Source organism: Grus americana, chromosome 2 (assembly GCF_028858705.1).
Source record: "Grus americana isolate bGruAme1 chromosome 2, bGruAme1.mat, whole genome shotgun sequence".
Lineage (NCBI taxonomy): Eukaryota > Metazoa > Chordata > Aves > Gruiformes > Gruidae > Grus > Grus americana.
Window position 1 is genome coordinate 116385512 of NC_072853.1, and position 19111 is coordinate 116404622.

Sequence of the window (19111 nt, forward strand, 5' to 3'; positions counted from 1 at the left end):
TAGCAAATCTGCAGGCATGCATAATCCACATACACACAGAATTAAACCAAGCATCTCCAATCTCTCTCACCACTCAAAAGGGAGATGTGAAAACTTCACTCAATATTTGCCACAACAACAAGAACAGCGTTCACCTTCTGCTCCTGATAGGTGGTGATTTACAAGCACAGAGTGACGGTCTCATTACCACACACAGAGACAGGCTCCGTGCTTAGACTTGTGCCAGGCTGAGCTCCAGGACCCCAAGAGGGCTCTCAGTTCCCTGCACAATGGGAGGTCAAAACCCAAACCAAACAGAGACTGTTGCTGGCAAGATACCATTGAACTGCACAAGGGAAATAGGTTAAAAAAATAATCAAGAGGATGCACGGTGTTTTCAAACCAGCATTTTAAATATGTTGTTCTTTTATTCTTTGAACTTGGAAGTCAACCTGAAACAAAAGTACATGCTGAACAACACTCTGCTTACAGCCCCAGGCTTCATAACTTACCCAAACCCTGTCACCAGGACCATCAAAATTAAAGTTTTGGGAATAAGAGCAGCGCAAGTCCTGCTCCACTTGTCCAACGGCTTAAAGACAAGAAGCAGCAAACATAAGTAAGTCTCCTGAACCCTAACGTTGTACACAGAAGCGCACTACTAGCAAAGTGTTCACACTTGTGTTTCAGAGAGGCAAACACTGTATACATACAACAAGTGAAAAATAACAGCATGTCTCTGGAAAGGACTATTGCTGAGGTAAAACCTTTTCTCTCAGAGATCAGTCCTTGATTCTCCTTTGCCCCCAACAGAGAAGTCAGCCAACTGTTTGGTGTGAAAACAAATTCTCCCAGTGTGGCCACAAGCTGAGCTAACACAAGAAACATTTCCTCTTGCCCAGCTTCTGCAGATGATGGGACTTGGTCCCAGGGCATTGTATTTAGTTTCAGTCTAGAGCTGCAGATCAGCCCGAGGCTGGGAATCCCACCCTTGCCCTGGTATGAAGGAAACGGTGTTGAAAGGAAAGCATTTGACTCCAAGAGGGAGGATTATTTTTAAGGACAAAACATTAAGCTGTTTAGGGTATAAACCATGTAAAGGAATTTAGCCAGAAGTATGTATTCGACTAGGGGAATAACATACAACTTTTCTCAGTATATTGTAATCGGTTTTGTTAACAAAGTTAAAAGGACACCATCAATTTGATGGTGTTTCAAAGACAGGCAGCCCATATTTTAACAGAGCAATTCAGATCTGATGAAGTCTCTATGCGTTTATTTACCTTTGTCTTGGTACATAATTCAAATCCACCTAGGCAGCTATCCTTCTGGGTAGCAGTGCTGCTGTGGAACAAGCAGCAGCAGTGCAGGCACACACACACACAAATTCACACACAGTCACCAGATTTTGGTTAGATACGAGCCATATTCAAAGAGGTCTGGTTTAATGCCCTTGCCTCAAAACCAAAGCTAGGACCCCATTCTTCAGGGCCCAGATAAGATGGTGGAACACACGGTACCTTCATGGCGTTGCTATGCAGAGACACATTCATCCATGCAGCCAGGGACAGCCAGATCCTCTTGCTCACAGTACAATCACTCACACAAAGCCAGAGCAGCACACAGAGTACTTTTGCACTCACCCCGATTACTGGGGAGGGGGGGAAATAATAGAAATGCAAAAAAACCCACCCCAAAATACCCAACTCTCCTTCACACAACCTTTTCACTTTAGAAGCAAAACCCACAATGAGTTTGAAGATATAGATCAACCTTACAAGGCTTACTGGGGACTTCAAAGCACCATGGCTATAACACAAAAAGCACCCAGATGTAAACCCAAAACTCGGAGAGTATTAGGTGCCTAATGGGATATTCAAGAATGTGTGACTGTGTTATGCCTACATTGCAGTCACTACCATAAGCGCAGTTCGGTGCGGAGGTACTCTAATACAAAATTCAGCGAGTAACAGGATTTCAGCATTTAGTCTTTGCTGAACTCCGACCTAAATTCTGCTGGTTCCTGGGCAGGCAACTTACAATTCAAGTACAGCTATAGTGTACTTCAAATACAGCAGCTCTTACAGTCTAAGAAGAATATAGATGGGTCTAAACTTCCAATTTCTATGGAGATTTGAAGTCCAGCTTTGAGACCCAACTGGGAAGAGAACTGGTTCTGAGGAGGAGGATTATTTCTGAGGACTAAATGTTTAGCTGCTAAGAGTACAAAATGTACAGTAATATAGCCAGCTCTGTGTGCTAAACTAGGAGAACAACATCCAACATTGGGAAGTAACATAGGTGCCTATCTGTATAGTAAAGCATTAAAACACTTAGGAGGAATATACACTGAGGAGTTCTACATTCAAACTTCTTGAGAATCAGGCACCAAACTGCATAGCCCTTCCCATGCATTGAGTTAAGCAAGCAGAAAAAATAATTAAGGGCTGGAGGAAAAATAATGGCACTTGTACTTTGATTAAATCTAACCACTTCCCCCCATCCCCTTCAAATTGCCAAGATTTACTGCTCCCAGTATCCTGTGACATGCAATGGGAGAAACAGGACAAATTATTTCACATCTGAAAAATTATGCCACTGTACCCAGCACCCACATACAGAGGCTCACTGGACCAAATAAAGGGGCCCTGTTAGTGCTGGGATTTGCAGGCAAAAGTCTTTATTGCTCATTCTCCTGGCACCAGCCAGGAGCCTAGAGTTTTCAGAAGTTTATTATTCCTGTTTCCCAGTACACAGGGTTTCACTGATGTATTTAAACAACCTCCAGTTCAAAAAAAAGCAGACACATGCTTATCACTGCCGGGGTGTGATGTCAAACTAACACCAGCCAGCTCTGGGGGAAGATCCAAGCTTGCAAAAACCAGGGGGAAGGAGGGAGGGAACCACACCACCAGTCCAGGACAGGCAACACAACTCCCAGGAAAGGAGGCAGCCAAAACAGAGCTCACTAAAGGCATTTTTTTTAGCAGCCAGCTCTGCTGAACCAAACTGAATTGCCTCCAGCACAGCTTTGTCAGCTGCCCCTTTCCACATTGGCTCCACACAAAGTTTGAACATCCAAAGTATTTTCTAGCTACTCAAGGCATTAAGATGGAATGGGAGCTAGACATCCAGGTGCCTCCAGGAAGTCCTAGCAAGTGCCTTCAGGCTTAGGATTGCTGACATTTCTTTTCTTTTAGCTTTGCATTTCCTTGCTCAGCTTCAAAGTTGTTTGGTTGCACGTTATTTTTACCCTCTTCACTGAAACTTTTACTCCCCTCTCTCCTGTCAGTCTCCATGAAGGCCCATCGGTTTTCCACTTACCTTTTAGCCCCAGGTGACTTGCCTTGTAGTCATACCAGTCTGCCCAAATCAAAGGAACAGTATCCATGAAAAGATGGCACCTAGTTCTCTCCACCTATCCTTCCCCTACACAGCCCTCCTACAGCATTTTACTGCTGGTTCAGGGAGCTTCAACACTCTCAAAATTTGTATTTGTCAACAAGGATCTTCTTAGCCACTCACAACACTAACTCAGACCAAGCTGACCCAACAAGCCCTTGCAGATTTAGCAACATTAAACCCTCTCCTACCAGCTGTGCAAGGCTCCCAGCCTTTCTATAGGCTCCTGCTGGGACTGTGCTAATTCGTAACAGTTGTAGCTTGGAACCAGCTTTCTCCCAGCTGATGCTGTTTCAAGTCATCTCATCCTGAGATAACAGAGCTTAGTAGATGCTATTAGTTTTTCCGACTAATATGTTTCTTCTTCTGAGAAAACACACATGGTGTCATCCATCTAAGCGCTTTTTCCTGGTTTGCTACAGAGAAAAAGGACCCTTAAATGAACCAAAGCAAGCAGCAATTCCTGCCCTAGCACTATGTGATGTTCCTCCTTACTGCCCTGTGGAAGGAACTACTCTTTCTCCTTACAAAGCACAGAGAGGAAAGACCCCAAAGTCTCTCATCTTTCCAAAAGGGGTTGACTTCTTAAACAAATACTCAAAGGTGAGGACATACCAAAATCCATCTCAAATGAGGAAAACGGTTAAATCTACATCAAAGGAGGTACTCATTCTCACTGAAGTCAACAGGATCAAAGTGGGCAGGTTTCTCTGAAGTAGCCTAACAGGCCAGCTGAGCCCAGAAACACAAACCTTTGCATACCTGGTCATAGAGTTTGGATCTGTGTTTGTAAAGCAACATGTACTGCCCTGATTCAACAGTGCTGTTTGCCAGCTGCTAACACACTGCTCTAATAAATTGAAGAGGAGTTTTGAAATTCACTTGGATAAAAATTGGGCCAGATCTAAAGGACATAGTCAGAAGTGTTGTTTAGCAAGGATCTGGATGACTGAGATGTAATAACGGATGATTAGAAAAGCATCGCTGCGCTTCAACAGTTTGAATAGTGCCGCTACAGTCCCAAGAAGAGTAATTCAAGTTTGTGTGAACCAGCACCAAAGAAAAAACCATCTTCATGAGTTAAGGATTGACCAGTCAACTTTCACATACTGGATTAAGTTTTATATTTGCCGTGGCAGACAATGAATGATAAAAGAACTATTCTGTGCTAGGATCACTGTACTGAGAAGTACACTTCTATTTTTAAAATTATTGTGTTTATCCAAGGTCACTCATGGGAAAAATGAATGGTTAGTCAAACACATATTACTTAATTGCAAAAATAATAGGGAACTTTTTAAAAGGAGAGAAATGAGACTACCAAATTGACTTGAATTTATTTGACTTGAATTTTCTCCTCATATGGGAAAACAAATGAATATTTATACACTGTAAAGTCAAGTGTCTAGCCACCAAAATAATGTCATCAAAAAGTCATCAGGAGAAAAGGTCTTATTATTTGGATAGATTTTTTTCCTTCTGTGGTTCTTCCTTCTTGAAGTCTAAATAAACAACTGGGCTGCAGCCACAATTTTGTCTGTTGGAAGTTTGGGGAGGTTGCAAGCCCCAGCGTTTAAAGTGCTAAAGTTTTCTTCTTAGTGAGCAGCAAGAGCAGGGTCCCAGGGAATTGAGGGAGAGGCTTTGCAGCCCGAAACAATCACCTATTCAGACAGATTAAGATGAGATGCCGCGGGAAGGCATTTCCAATCCTCCCTGTCTGCAGCCAGAGGAAAACAAGCAGTCTTAAGTACACTACCAGAAGGAGCAAAGATGTCCACTCTTACGCGATATACACCGTAAAACACAGGATAACAAGGTCAAACACCACCTGACGTCCTAGAGCTGAGACATGTCAAGCTCTTCACTGGAAATCAACTCACCGCCAGTATAACGTGTTTGCCTACACATGCTTTAGGAGGCCACCTTATTCTATAAAGCCTCGATCTGTGAGGTGTTGAGTGCTCTCCCTATCTGGCAATTAGCGGCACTCCTCCACGCTTCAGAAAGATTGACCTGCAATGTGTCTTGACCTCCTAGGAAGCAATTGCACACCCAGCTTCCGAGGTGCAGCGACCACCAAGAGTGAGGTGCAGAAGAGCCGGGGGGGCTGCAGGGATGTGACTTCCCAGCCTGACTAGGCTGCAGCTCTAACAAGATGCCCAAGACATCACCTGGAGATGCCGCTGGCAAGCCACAGCTTTAGCAAAACAGCAACAGCTGTTGCTTTTTCTTCTGATTCAGGACTGACCCAGGTGAAATCACTCATGCCAACCAAAACTTTGCTGTGGCCCAGCTTAGTTTTCAGGTGAGCTAGAGCTTGGAGCTGTTGTGGATTTCCATGTAAGACAATGCCTAGGGATTGTAGGAGAAATGACAATTGTCTTATTGAAAATTCTTCTTAATTAGCAAATTTCAATAGGATTTTTCCTTCCCAGTGTCAGCTAGATACAAATGTTGTGAAACAAACCCTTCCAGACATCAAAGCAAGGGAGTGATTGTTTCTGTGTTTCAGGCTGAGCCTGAAACTGGATCCAGACCAGTACTTGGAGACATGCTTTGTCATTTTTAAGAGCCATTGCCCAATGTGATTTCCCAAGGCCCCAAGCCTCGGTCCATATGAGCTTCATCCCCCACGTTCCTCCCGATGGCCAGTCCATTGTTTGTGAGCATCCCCAGTAAAGCTGTTGTCAATAATTTACACAACCCTCAGCCAACCGAGGCAGAGACGGTACCACCACAGCCACGTGAACATCTCGAGCTATAGCCGGGTTACTTTGCACGTGATGCAAAATGAAAAATAAAGCCCTGAGCATTCCAGTCATACCAAGTGTGCTCCCAACAGTGCTTTTAAACAAATCTCCACTGTTTGAGGGACAGAGCAGAACTGGAGTCTGTCTGCTTCGATTTAAATCTGTCCCTGAATGATGTCCATGAGCGAACAGGGAGAATTACAAGGGAAGGAACAAATAAACATTACAAAAAGAAAAAGAAAACCAGACTTTTTAAACACTCAGATGCCTGGATAGTTCCCAGGCTAAGCATCCATGTGTTAAAGAAAAAAAAAAAATCTTCTCAGCAGCACACAAGTGTTAGCAGCTCTGAGGCTGCATTACCTATCTGTGAATCAGATACAGATTTACCGGGGCGGGCAGAGAAGGGTAATCCCTGCCTTGTTGCCATGAGCTGTGCCTTGCAGGGTGCACGGTCCCAGGCTGTACCACAGGGCTGTCTGTGGGCACACAACCCACCTCAAGCGGGCTGGTGTACACGTTGTCGTCTCCAGGGAAGGGGGAAGCCATCCAGGAAAGTGCTTTTGTCTGTCAATACGGGCAATATACTTGGTGGTGTGGTCAAGTGCAAAGAGCTTTTGCTACTGTACATGAAGGAGAGGTCTGGCCGCTACTGGTTTTTAGGACCATTTCTGCCTTTGCTTTCTACTGCAGCAAGGGAAAGACTTACTAAACTTTGGTTTTGGATGTACCTCAGCCAAAACCTTTCTGGTTTTAGGGCAATAGCCCCAAGATTCTCTGCACTCACACTTAGGCTGCCGCAGGACAAGCAGAAAGGCCATATAGCCCCTCACTCTGCTACGTTTAGGAGCCCAAGTTTGGAAACATGCATGAAGAACCACCGATCACAGCCTGGTGTTAATGTACAGCGCTGAAACATGGCAAGTCCCCAACGAGTGACAGTAGGTCACTTAAATGGTATCTAACTTGTCCCACAAAAAGCCATCTAGATTCCCATTTGGCCCAGATCTGGTATTTATGTGGTTCAAATTTATGCTCACATTTAATGCAGGAATGTTAGAGCTTGAGTGTAATTTGTGTTTGTACTTCTAATAGCTATCTAGAAAATATTAGACAAAGCCAATAAAAGGAAAAGCTTTCCTCTGTCTCTCTCCTGAAACTCTTCTTCAGCTTAACCCAATTTTCCAAGTCACTTAGAGGCCTTTAAATAAAATGAAATTCTAACGATGTCGCTGCCATGAATAATTAATTGTACCAGTACAATCTCTCAAACAAAATCCATTCTCATTAGATTAGAGGTTTTCTCAAGACACACGAGTTCATTATGGCATTTTTACATCCTTCTTGTCTCTTACATTTCTTTGTCTTTCCTTATCTATGTCTTTTCTTATTTGTGTCTGCGACCCAGGACTCCATCACCTCGGTAGCCTCCCAAATGACATGCCAATGCCCGGGGAGGAGATCTCCTGTACAACCAAGCACACGGTGGCAGGAGTGCGAGAGTCCTGTCTGTAGCTTATGGGCAGCCCAGTGGGGTGGGCGGTTCACTGGACACTCCTGTTTCCAGAGTCCAAGAACTCGTTTTGAAAGGTTTACCCTCTGCTAAAAGCTCTAACCATGAACAGTTTAGGGAGCATGGTTCAAGTTTTGTGCGAAATCTTTGTTAAAGACATCCTCAGTGTTTTAAGTTATAGGAGGTTAAAGAGTACTACCATACTGATATTAATAACCAAGCTTTTTTTTTTTTTACCCAGCTTTGTGTTCAGATTAATAAGGATAACAGGTGAGTTAAGGATAGAGGGTCAAATCCATTGCACATAAAAATTGATTTGGCTACCACCATTTAGGTAGGCAAAACTTCCAAGACACTCAAAGCTGCATTTTTCCAGAGACCAAAGAAACTATTTTAAAGTACAACAGAAGTCATTCACAGTATCCTCAATAATAGGCTTTGCCACAAGAAATAAAACTTCTGTCCAGACACAACCCAGTTTAAACTGCTGGCATCTAATACATTTTTTTCATGAGCCTCTGACAGTCCAGGCCTATCCAGTGGATTTTCTTCTTTTGACAGCAAAAATAGCATAAGGAAGAAGAGCTCCCTGAAGTCCCCAAAGCAACTATTATTAGTCCTTTGGAAAATGCATAACAATAAAATCCAGATCACCGAGTGTCTTCAGGAATCTAATTTGATTTTTCGCAGAGGCAAGCATTACTTTTGGTGCTGAGGACAGATTCCAAGTCTGATAATTAGACTTCACCTCTCACACGTGCCCTGTGACTTCAGTGGGATATGGCATTGCCGTCCCACTTTGGATGCTTCCCCACAAACTGCAAACCCTGCTGGTAACAGGGTGCTGGATCAGGGACCTCTGCCCTGTCATGGGGTTCCTCAAGCACCATCTTACACCTACCTGTGATCTTCATCCCCATCACTCTTCCTGGGAAGATACCACTTCCATGGTTAGGAATCATCTTCTGGCCCAAATTTACTTCTCCGAGCTTATATCCATCCCTCTTTAGGCCAGTTTTGTCCTTTACACTAAAGAGCTATTCTTCCTGCCAGAGTTTATTCCCTTGATGTATTCACAGGCAACATTTGTCATTTCTCAGCTTTCACCTTCTCAGATGATTTAAATCCTCTTGATCATCCAAGTTTCCCTTCCCTCCATGCCACTCCACTTCGGAGAATATCTATGGTGAAAATGGGAGACGAACTGCACACAGCATTACACATTGGCACCTTGAACAGTGGAGTTAATAATTCCTTCCCTTCTGCTAAGACCTCATTTGAGGTATTTTAAGACATCAGGATCGTAGATACTTTTTTCCAGGTTACTTTGCACCTATGAGAGAGTTGGGATTGTTCAGCCTGGAGAAAAGGTGGCTCCAAGGAGATCTAATTGCGGCTTACCAGTACCTGAAGGGGCCTACAGGAAAGATGGTGAGGGACTGTTTATCAGGGAGTGTGGTGACAGGACAAGGGGTGGTGGGTTTAAGCTGAAGGAGGGTCAATTTGGATTGGACGTTAGAAAGAAATTCTTTACTGTTGGAGTGGTGGGATACTGGAACAGGTTGCCCAGAGAGGTTGTGGATGCCCCATCCCTGGAACTGTTTAAGACCAGGTTGGATGGGGCTTTGGGCAGCGTGGTCTGGTGGAGGGTGTCCCTGCCCGCAGCAGGGGGGTTGGAACTAGATGATCTTTAAGGTCCCTTCCAACCCAAACCATTCTATGACTCCTTGTGAACCTCTGATCATCCAGCATGCCCAGCATACTTCCTTTGCTGTTTCCAAGTGCTATGCTCTTGGTTTGTAAGAGTAATTCTTGTCATTAGTCATTAATTTCTTCACTTAGCTCTTTGCATTGCTACATTTCATCCCATTTTCACTAGCCCAGTCCTCAGTGAAGCACATCACCATCCTCTTCGTGTTGCTGATGCCTCATAACTTCACGTCAGTATCAAAATTTCGTTGGCACTTCAGAGCCTGGCCACAGACATGCTCTGGCTAGGAGGACTGTAACCACAACACGTAACCTTCCACTGGAAAGGCCCAAGGGAAAGGGATGTTACCCCATTATCATCTCACTGCCCATGTTAATCCGTCCTTAAAAACACTGCTAAGTTTTATGCAAGATCATTAATTGAACTACTCAATATGATTTTTTCCCCTCAAGCCTATGTTTAAAAACATGTCTCCAGCCCTGTAATCCCCCTGTCAGCAAAGCTTCCTGTTATCTCTTTATCTAGCTTTTGTATTCATCCCTATCTTATCCATCTAAACTAATAAATTCTCTCAAAGAACCATAAAATCTGCTCTGCCAGACACGACGTTTGATGTTCCAGTTGTCTCTGCAGCACTTCCCTATAAAGCTTTTGTCTTCATTCAAAGTCGAGAGAGGTTCTGCAATTTTGATGCCAGCAGCTCCAAGACTCCTCTGAAGCAAAGTCCTTGAGTTCATTAGTCCCCCTTGCTTAGCTCGTTACTACTCTCAAAGTTTGCTTTCCTGAAATAAAGCATCTTAGTTTTCTTTAACTGCCTTTCAATTTAAAGGAACTCTACTGGCATTCAGTCAATCCAAGCAGTTTGGTTTGGTTTTGATGATCAATTCTTTGGTAACATCCTTGGCGCTGATCACAAGTGAGTCTGCAGTACTATTAGACCAATGACTGATGAAGAAATCTGCCAGTTACCGGACACAAGACTACCTGGATCCTACTAATCCTAGCTACTCTTTCTCTTACTAGATCTTCCAGATCAAATTTAATTTAAGAAACCCACCCATCACTAAATCTAAGCCTGGGTATCTGCAAACAAGACTCCCAACAGTAGACCAGTAGATTTTTTTTTTTTTAACCATCCTTCCCATAAACATTTAATCCAAAGTGGATCTATTTGACCATTGTTACCCCTTTTTGCTTCTTTGTCATCTGTCACCATGAACACAGAATTATCAATACCTTTAGCTTTATTAATCTTTCCTGAATAGTGCACCTCTTTGAACACCTGATTTTCTTTTATGATTTCTGTTCCCAAAATGTATTTGCAATCCCACTGACATCATTCACCAGTAATTCATATGACTCTCTTGCAATGTTAATTACATGTTTGTGTTAATACCCTGCTGGCCTTGACGCTACAATTGTATTTTTAAAAAAATGAAATGTTTGTATAATTATACTCTGCGATATACATATGCTCTGCTCCTTAACTTAGACACTTTTTTTTTTTAATAATCTGGGTCACTTCCCTGACTCTGCTCTCACAAAAATTAGTACTTAGAGACTTAGGTCTGTCAAGCCCCAGTATTCCTTTATCTACTGCTGTACTCTCTGTATCCTCAGCTCCGTATCTTCACTGAAATCCAGCAACTGATGGTTCATTTACTGCAGTTTAAGGCAGAAAATCTCTCTCTAGGACCCACAATTCCTCTTCTACACATAAAAATCCCAACATTTTGCAGCAGATTCTGCCAGTGTATGCGAGTAGGCGTACCGAACTAAACAGTAGCTCATTAGATATACCTGTAATTGAATGTGAGTGCATGCGTGTCTATGTGACTATACAGAGTGAGTCAGTCTGTTATCCTTACAAGGAAGGTCACTATAGCTATTAAATTACAATGGGCAAAAACATTAGCGTAGCCATTAAAATCAAAATCAAATTGATTTTTGAGATTATCATTATCCACGCTTGCAATTACGATTTTTCCTCTTAAAAATGGAAAATTCTACACAGACAGAAGGGCAGTGCAATAAACTCTAGAGTTTTCTGTTAAACTTAGGAAACTGAGATAATTCACCCTTAATGTTCCTTGACCTAATTTCTTTGTCTTTTAGCATCACATGGGCCAGAGGATATTAAGTGGTATCATCTGTGATGTGGATACCAAGGCAACAGGCTCTCAGTTTAAGGACAAAGTAAAATCTCATGGTACTTCTGTGGAGTCAACAAAGCTCTCTGAAACCTGTTTCAGTGCTGCTGCTTGCACTCTCAAATATCTGATTAAAAAACTTATTTGTATTTGTGATCATCTTATTCTTTGTACTGTTGGGACACTGCAGACCCTCAGCGATGGGCAATTATACAGCGTGAAGTGAAAGACCCTCCCCAAGAAACGCAGAAACAGAGTTTAACCTGATATCTTATGGGAAGTCCTTTCACAACCTCCATCTCAATAGTGGCATTTCGTATTGCCAAATTCTTCACAATAGCCCAGACAAAATTTAAAATCATTAGGAAGCCCAGTTTTTGAGCTGACATGGAACTGCAGGAGAGGAGAGCAGAGGGAGAAGCAAAGTCTTTTCCAAGCAATCATTCAGTGCTTTCGTACATCACAAAAGTCAGCTCCCAAACAGAGCTTTTCAGCAGCAGCTCTGAATGCACAAAAGAGGCCAGGATCGTTGTCCACATTAACAGAGAAGCTCCAAAAGCAGTATCACTGCACTAGCCAAAGAGAAGTGACCTGGGTACGTACAATGGAATGGAAATAAAAGATAGCCGTTAATTATTTATTTTAAAAAAATTGTATAATAACCTACAATTTCTTGCATAAGTTCTTCAAATTGGTTAACAAAAAAATCTTGATATTATTTCCTCTCAAAAATACTAAAATTCTACCTGCATCTTTAACAGATATCAGACATCTCAAGGTGTTTACAAACACACAGCAGAGGAAGAGACCTTCCCAACAACTGGTTCCTCCGCACAACATATTCCCTGAGCTTCACCATCTGTTTTTCACCGCTGCCCATCTTCATGCTACACCAGTCTCGCAGCAACAAAGCAATGCCAGAACAAGAAAAACAAATTTTAACTGTAGAGTTATCACTATCATCGGTGCCTCACATTTTAAACATGGAAGGTCCTTAAACTGCAGTCACAAAAAGGGGAATGAAGCCAGTACGGAGAAGAAGGGAAGGAAATTGGGATCTATTTCCCATCAGAAGCCTCTTGAGTGCTTACAGTCACCTGTAAGAGGACAGAAAAAAGACCCACTCTAGATACACAAATAATCCAAGGTAGAGAGAAACTGAAGGATATACAATATTGTATATTTCACATACATGTAAAACTATGTGTGTCTGTAATAGCTTAGATAACCTTGGGGCCAGATCTTTGTATAGTGCAAGCAGGCCCAAATCCACCGAGCTTATTAACTGGCTTCATACAATGCACATACACCAAATGAAAAGGAGGGCCAACAGTTTCAGGGTTCTGCCTACGTTTTGCTCATATGTGTTTCCCTTGAAATTCAAACCCAAGATGCTGTCCAGACCAGTTAAGTGCCTTAAAAAGGTACATTCCTAGTTCCTGAACAGGACTTTGGAACAATAGCTATGGTCTCATGAGACAGAGTCTTTGACAGCAGCATCCTCTTAAGATACTGCTGCTGCTGAGTAGTGATCTCATGCCATGCTGCCCTCTCCATTGCACCGGGTGATCTGTGCATGTGCCCATGCTGGGAATCACACCAGAGAACTGATACAGCCTTTGCAAACCCCATAAAAATGACAACCTCTATGTGATTCAGCCCCTGCCTGGTGCCATGCTGTAACACTGGATAATGTCACTAGTATTGCATATTACGGTACTGGATCTCTGCAGATACCATCACCTCACTTCGTAAAGGACCTCAAAAACCCTCTATCAGAGACCATAGGAATTCCAGCCCTCACCAGAGAAATGCAATTGGCACAACAGAATTAAGAATGTATCAGTCGTCCTCTTCCAGCAGTGGCTGGGAAAACTTATTCAGATGACTTAAGACAAATGTTTGGTTCGGCAATTAAAAAAAAATACTTGCTCTGAAGAATCATACATCATAGCTATTTGCTAGGAAGAGTCATGCTGTCTTTTGCACTATAATTATTAGTTAGGATGATTAATTTAAGACATCAAGACCAAGTCAGGCATAATCATCTTAATTAACGATGTTCGTGCTGTAACTTACGTGTTACACCCTATCCTCGTGGCTACAGGGTAAAAATTTTAAAAAATCAATAGTGTTGGAAAACTAGCATACAACTCAATAAACTGATGATTCCACATTTCCCAGAGACAGCTCTGTGTCACATAATCTGGAGGCTGTTTTTTTTCAGCCAGATGAAGACAGCAGGGTGCCTAACTTGTTACAGCAGCGCTTCACCAAGCAGCAGCGTTACCACATGCATCTGAATGTGAGAATGTAACTGCTCGGGAACAGGCAAGCTCCAGACACGACTGTTTGGAGAGAGCCTTGAATATAAAGCCCTCGAGCTAGAAAAGAGATACAACAATGGGAGCAATTTCACAGCTCCCTCGCAATACTTCATCCACTTTTCTCAAGCAGGAATCGCATCTTTTAGCAGCGGAGGAGTAGCGAGACTTCACGCCAATTGCACTAACTTCTGCTGAGGGTACCGCAGAAGGGTTTGGGTTAGTGATGCTTTTTTAAGAGAAAGCTACCCAGCCTTCCCTGAAAGCATCAGTTATTTCATGAAGGTGAACGCCACGCCTGCTGCTAGCAAAGACACTCGGTAAGAGTGAAAAGAAACGTATTTTTAAACACAAAACGCCCGCTCAGTACGTCAGTGCCCCGCTGACGAGCACACGCCAGGCATTCCCTACCCGAAAAGCGAACCCGGGACTGCCGCCCGCGGCCAGCCCCGCACTACCCGTACCCTCCCGCCGCCGCCAGCGGCGCTGTGGAACCGCGGGCTCAAGGGCGCACGTCCCACGCCGCCCGCCCGCCGGTGCCTCCGGTACCCGCCGACAGCCCGGGCGGCCGCCGCGCCGCGCCAGCGGGGCTGGGTGGCGGCGCCATCTAGCGGGGCCATGGAGCAGCGCCGCCGCCGCCGCCTGCTCCGCCCCGGCGGGGCTGGGGTCCTGGCGGAACGGCACGCGGGGAGGGGAAGGCCGGCTCCTCCCGCCTGATCTCGTCACACATGACGTGTTTTCTTATTTTGTCTATTACGCACTTCCTTAGTTAGCTCTGCTTAACAAATTATCGAGTGCTCGCTGGCTTGACAAATTGCTCATTTGTTTTTACAGTGGTGTATTTTCACATTGCTGCCGTTGTTTCATTACTATGGTTTAACGTTGCAGCAGGTTACTAAACAAAACGCTTGAAGAAAGTCACCCAAACACGCTTTTACACAAAGACCAGGTTTTGGCTTCCCTTTCTAACCAGCAGTTAAGGTCAGCAGTTTTTTCTAAAGGAGTAAAGAAAACATGTCCGCACACAAAACGCCCCAGATTTTAAAAATTAACAACTTAATTTACTACTGTCCCATAAACTCCTCACACCTAAATTCTCCCTCCCAAGATTCCTACAAAGCTGGGGGGGGACAAAAAGTCAAGTCTTTCTGTAAGTTTTGTTCTACCTATACATACATGCCTCACCACTGTGAGATTTAAACTACATTTGCAGTTGCCCTGGTGTAAGCTCCCTACTCCAAAAATGATCAGTAATTGTGCACTTTATTCCTAGGACAGTGAAAACTATGTGGGGAAGAGGAAAACCAGTTAACATCACCTAGCATTTCATAAGAAATCTGAATTCTAGGAATATAATCCTTGTTTCCCTTCTCCTCCTCCCACAGCCTTGAAAAATTTTAGGACCAGCTTTATTACATAGTGGCACATAACTACGCTGTCATACAGAGCAGAGAAGAGCATTAAATTAAAGTTTAAAGAAAGGGATCAATAGAATGACAGCATGTCTTCAGCTTCACCATCCCAGACCCTGACAATAATTCAAGCAGTGAAACCATATCAGTATCACAGATAAACATTAAAGGGAGGGAAGAAAAAAAAAAAAAAGATGAGTATTTATTGTTATACAGCAACATTTCCTCATGTTGTTTAAACAAAGTATAAAGCTTTAAAACAAGCACAAATTAATGTCTTGGTAAAGAAGTAGAACTTTTTATGTAGCTTGGGCATTCTCCCACTGTGCACTGTGCTTGCCCCTCTAAATTCTAAGACAAGAGAGTAAGTTACCAACCCTATCCTTTTTATGGATAGTTCTTTCAGGCCCAGTATGGGCTTCCCTCCTCTCCAACCAGTGCTACCAGGTAGATTGTCTTGCAAGTCAGTCTGAACTGCTAAGCATTCACAGTAGTCACCCCAGCTTCTTTCAAAAGCAAGACCTTGCAGAGACAGCTGCATGTGAAATCCAGCTGAGACCAAAAGCTGCCTCCTGCATGGCAGTAGCTGAACAGGCACTCTAGACCCACTCTAGAATGGCTGAATCAGCTTTTTTGGGATGGGAATCATGATGAAATGTATTTATTACCTTGTATTATTACTCAGATGAGCAGCAGCTTTGAAGCAAACAAGGGCTGTGAGTGATAAAGTAACTCATTCCCAGTTTGCATCATATCCCACCTTACCAATACTGTCATCTGAAGGAAGAGTACATCACTCACATGCAAAGCCACACTGGCAGAAACATAATTATTCACGCTACGTGATGGAAGTTAAGTGATTGTACAGCACACGTTACCATTACAAACTTCACACGCAATGGCATTTTTTCCTTCTGCTACAGCAACCATAAGAAGGTAGCGGAGCGTGTCTGAGACGGAAGCAGCCTTTTCCTGAAGCACCGCGTGGTAATTTCTCTATGAGTTACCTGAATTTAAGGGCAACAGGGAGCAATTGGAAAGCCAATGCTGCCTATCATGGTCTCCAAACCTAACAGTAGCACAAGGAAGAGCTTGTGAGGTCACAAGTTAACAGGAGAAAAAGGATCCCTTTGACCACTATTTTGCACTCAAGAATTCTAGTTTTGAGTTTGTTACACCTGTTTAACAAACAGTCCCATCGTTAAACACAATGTAAATTGTGGTCAATATCAAGGCAGGTGTATGTATGGACATACATCAGTTGAAAGTACTCTTTACAGTATGCACTATATTGAGAAATCATGCAGAAGAGCAGCTACATGTTACTTCATACACCTGCTCCATCAGCACTGCTAATTTCATCTGTCTCCTTACAGCAAGTAGCGTTATGGATGGAATATGCTTCGATCTTGTGTCTGTTTCTGGTGTGACTGTCTCTGCCTTAACACACTGTGAAGCTGCTGCACGTGCTGGCATGGACTTCCTATTAGATACACAAACTTCCTCTAAATGGAGGGTAGCTATCATTTCACGTCTTCCTGTAAGGTGAAGGGAAAGAATGAATTTCAATCACTTTTTCTGTATTCAAAGTGGGTGACACACTGCTACTTTACAGAACCATTAATACTGGGGCACATCCTATGCTGCCATAACCCTCACTAATCCTCTCGCCTTTTCTTCCACCTCATGTTACAGATTCGCTACAATTCAGCATCTAGTTTTGCCTATGGCCATGTACTACTAATTGTGTTTTGTTTTATGCTGTAGAACAGTTCCTACAAGAAGGATACATTAAGAACAAGCAACTGTTTTCCTAGGGTTTTCATTTTTATTCCATCATCACCTGTTACGTATTTCATACTGTTCAATTCTGTATCTGAATTGCTCAGAAACCTGTAAAACAAAGACCTGATGCATTTTTCATGAAGCTTTCCTTTTCTGAAAAGAAAAAAAAAAATGCACTTCTTACCTCAATCTGCTCTTCAATGCTTTCTTCATATTTATTCACGATCACAACTTCTTATCTCTGCCCCTCCCACTGGCTTTCCTCTGCCTCCAACTTTCACCACTTTTTAGTAACGCTTCATATCTCATTGTTATTTCTCACTCATTTTCCTCAGTAACAATCTTTCTGCTTTTCCTTCCTGGGATCTTGGTAAGGTTCTGGAAGCTGAGAGGTTAAATGACCTTAAAATGTTCTCGTGGAAGTCTGGCTTCTTCAACTCATTGCTCCAGCTCTATGATCTGGTTAAAACTCAGAACATCTCCCTCAACATCTGAATAACTGCCAGGATCACCCATTTCACTGTCTCGACCTTGTGTAACCTATAAACAAATCCAAATACAAACAAGCAGTGACAATTCTACATCTTTTAACCAAATCAGGGCTAACAGCATAAAAGCAACTTTTTTTTAATATAGTCTGCTAATAGCAGAGAGCTACCATCAATTGCTTCCTATAGCATGGAGAACAACGGAAACCTAAACAATGACAGCAGGAAGCAACTAACAGCCATTATTAACTGGATACCAGTAGGTTGTAACTTCACAGATTACAGATACACTAACCCCAGGACAGAAAGAAAAATGAACTTTTGGAAAAAGTAGGAGGGAGAACACACAGGGCAGATAGATGAAACCTCTTCAGTGCAATCTTATGACATCCCAGAAGTAAGTTTTATGACAACCAAGACTGCCACTCTGTGCCATTCCTTTAAAAATGTTAAGTTTTTGTAGTAGTTCTTAAACATTTAGTCATTAGATCCATCTACCAAATTAAAAGGGTAAAATGTCTTGGACAATTCTACACATTTTATGTTTACATAGTAGAGAAGCTAAATTAAGAACAGCTCTCCATAGTAACATGGGAGTAAAATATCATAATTAAACATGATTTATTCATCATTGCTGCTTATACAGCAAATAATTGATGCTTGTAAGACATTTCTATTTCTCCTCTTGACAGACTTGTAAATGAGTTATTTTGTAACCCAAACATTCTATTTGAGCTGTTTAAAATGATTATTCAAATTTATTTTTTCCAACTGAGAGTCAACTCAATAAGGCCTAGAAACCCTGACAAATGTTTCAGTATATTTTTTTTTTAAGCTTTAAAACTTCACTGCATAGCTTCAGCAGCTAGACATGAGCAAGCAATGATGATCAGAGGGGCGGAGCATGTCTCCTATGAAGACAGGCTGAGAGAGTTGGGCTTGCTCACCCTTGAGAAGGCTCTAGGGAGACCTTATAGCAGCCTTCCAGTACCTAAAGGCACCTACAGGAAAGCTGGAGGGGGACTGTTTACAAGGGCATGTAGTGATAGGACAAGGGGGAATGGGTTTAAGCTGAAAGAGGGTAGATTTAGATTAGATATAAGGAAAATTCTTCACTATGAGGGTGGTGAGGCACTGGAACAGGTTGCCCAGCAAAGTTGTGGAGGCCCCCCTCCTTGGAAGCATTCATGGGATGGGGCTTTGGGTGACCTGGTCTAGTGGAGGGTGTCTCTGCCCGTGACAGGGGGATTGGAACTAGATGAACTTTGAGGTCCCTTCCAACCCAAACCATTCAAATTCATTGAAGCAAAAAATAAACCCTTATTTCTCACTCATTCGGACCTATTTAAAAGCTTTGCCACGTACCTGGAAATTAGAAAACTGAATAAGCTTTCTTTTGGTTGTAGTGTAACAGAATCTTTGCAGCCATTTTTAAGTTAGATAACACATGGTAACTTCAGAATTAGGAACAAAACTAAATGAAACTTGACTGTGATTAAAATCTAAAGAAAGCAACCAAAACCAAACTGACAGTAGCACTGTGCTACTACCTCATACACAATTTTCCTTTTCTAAGAATAGATATCCTGCTGTTAAG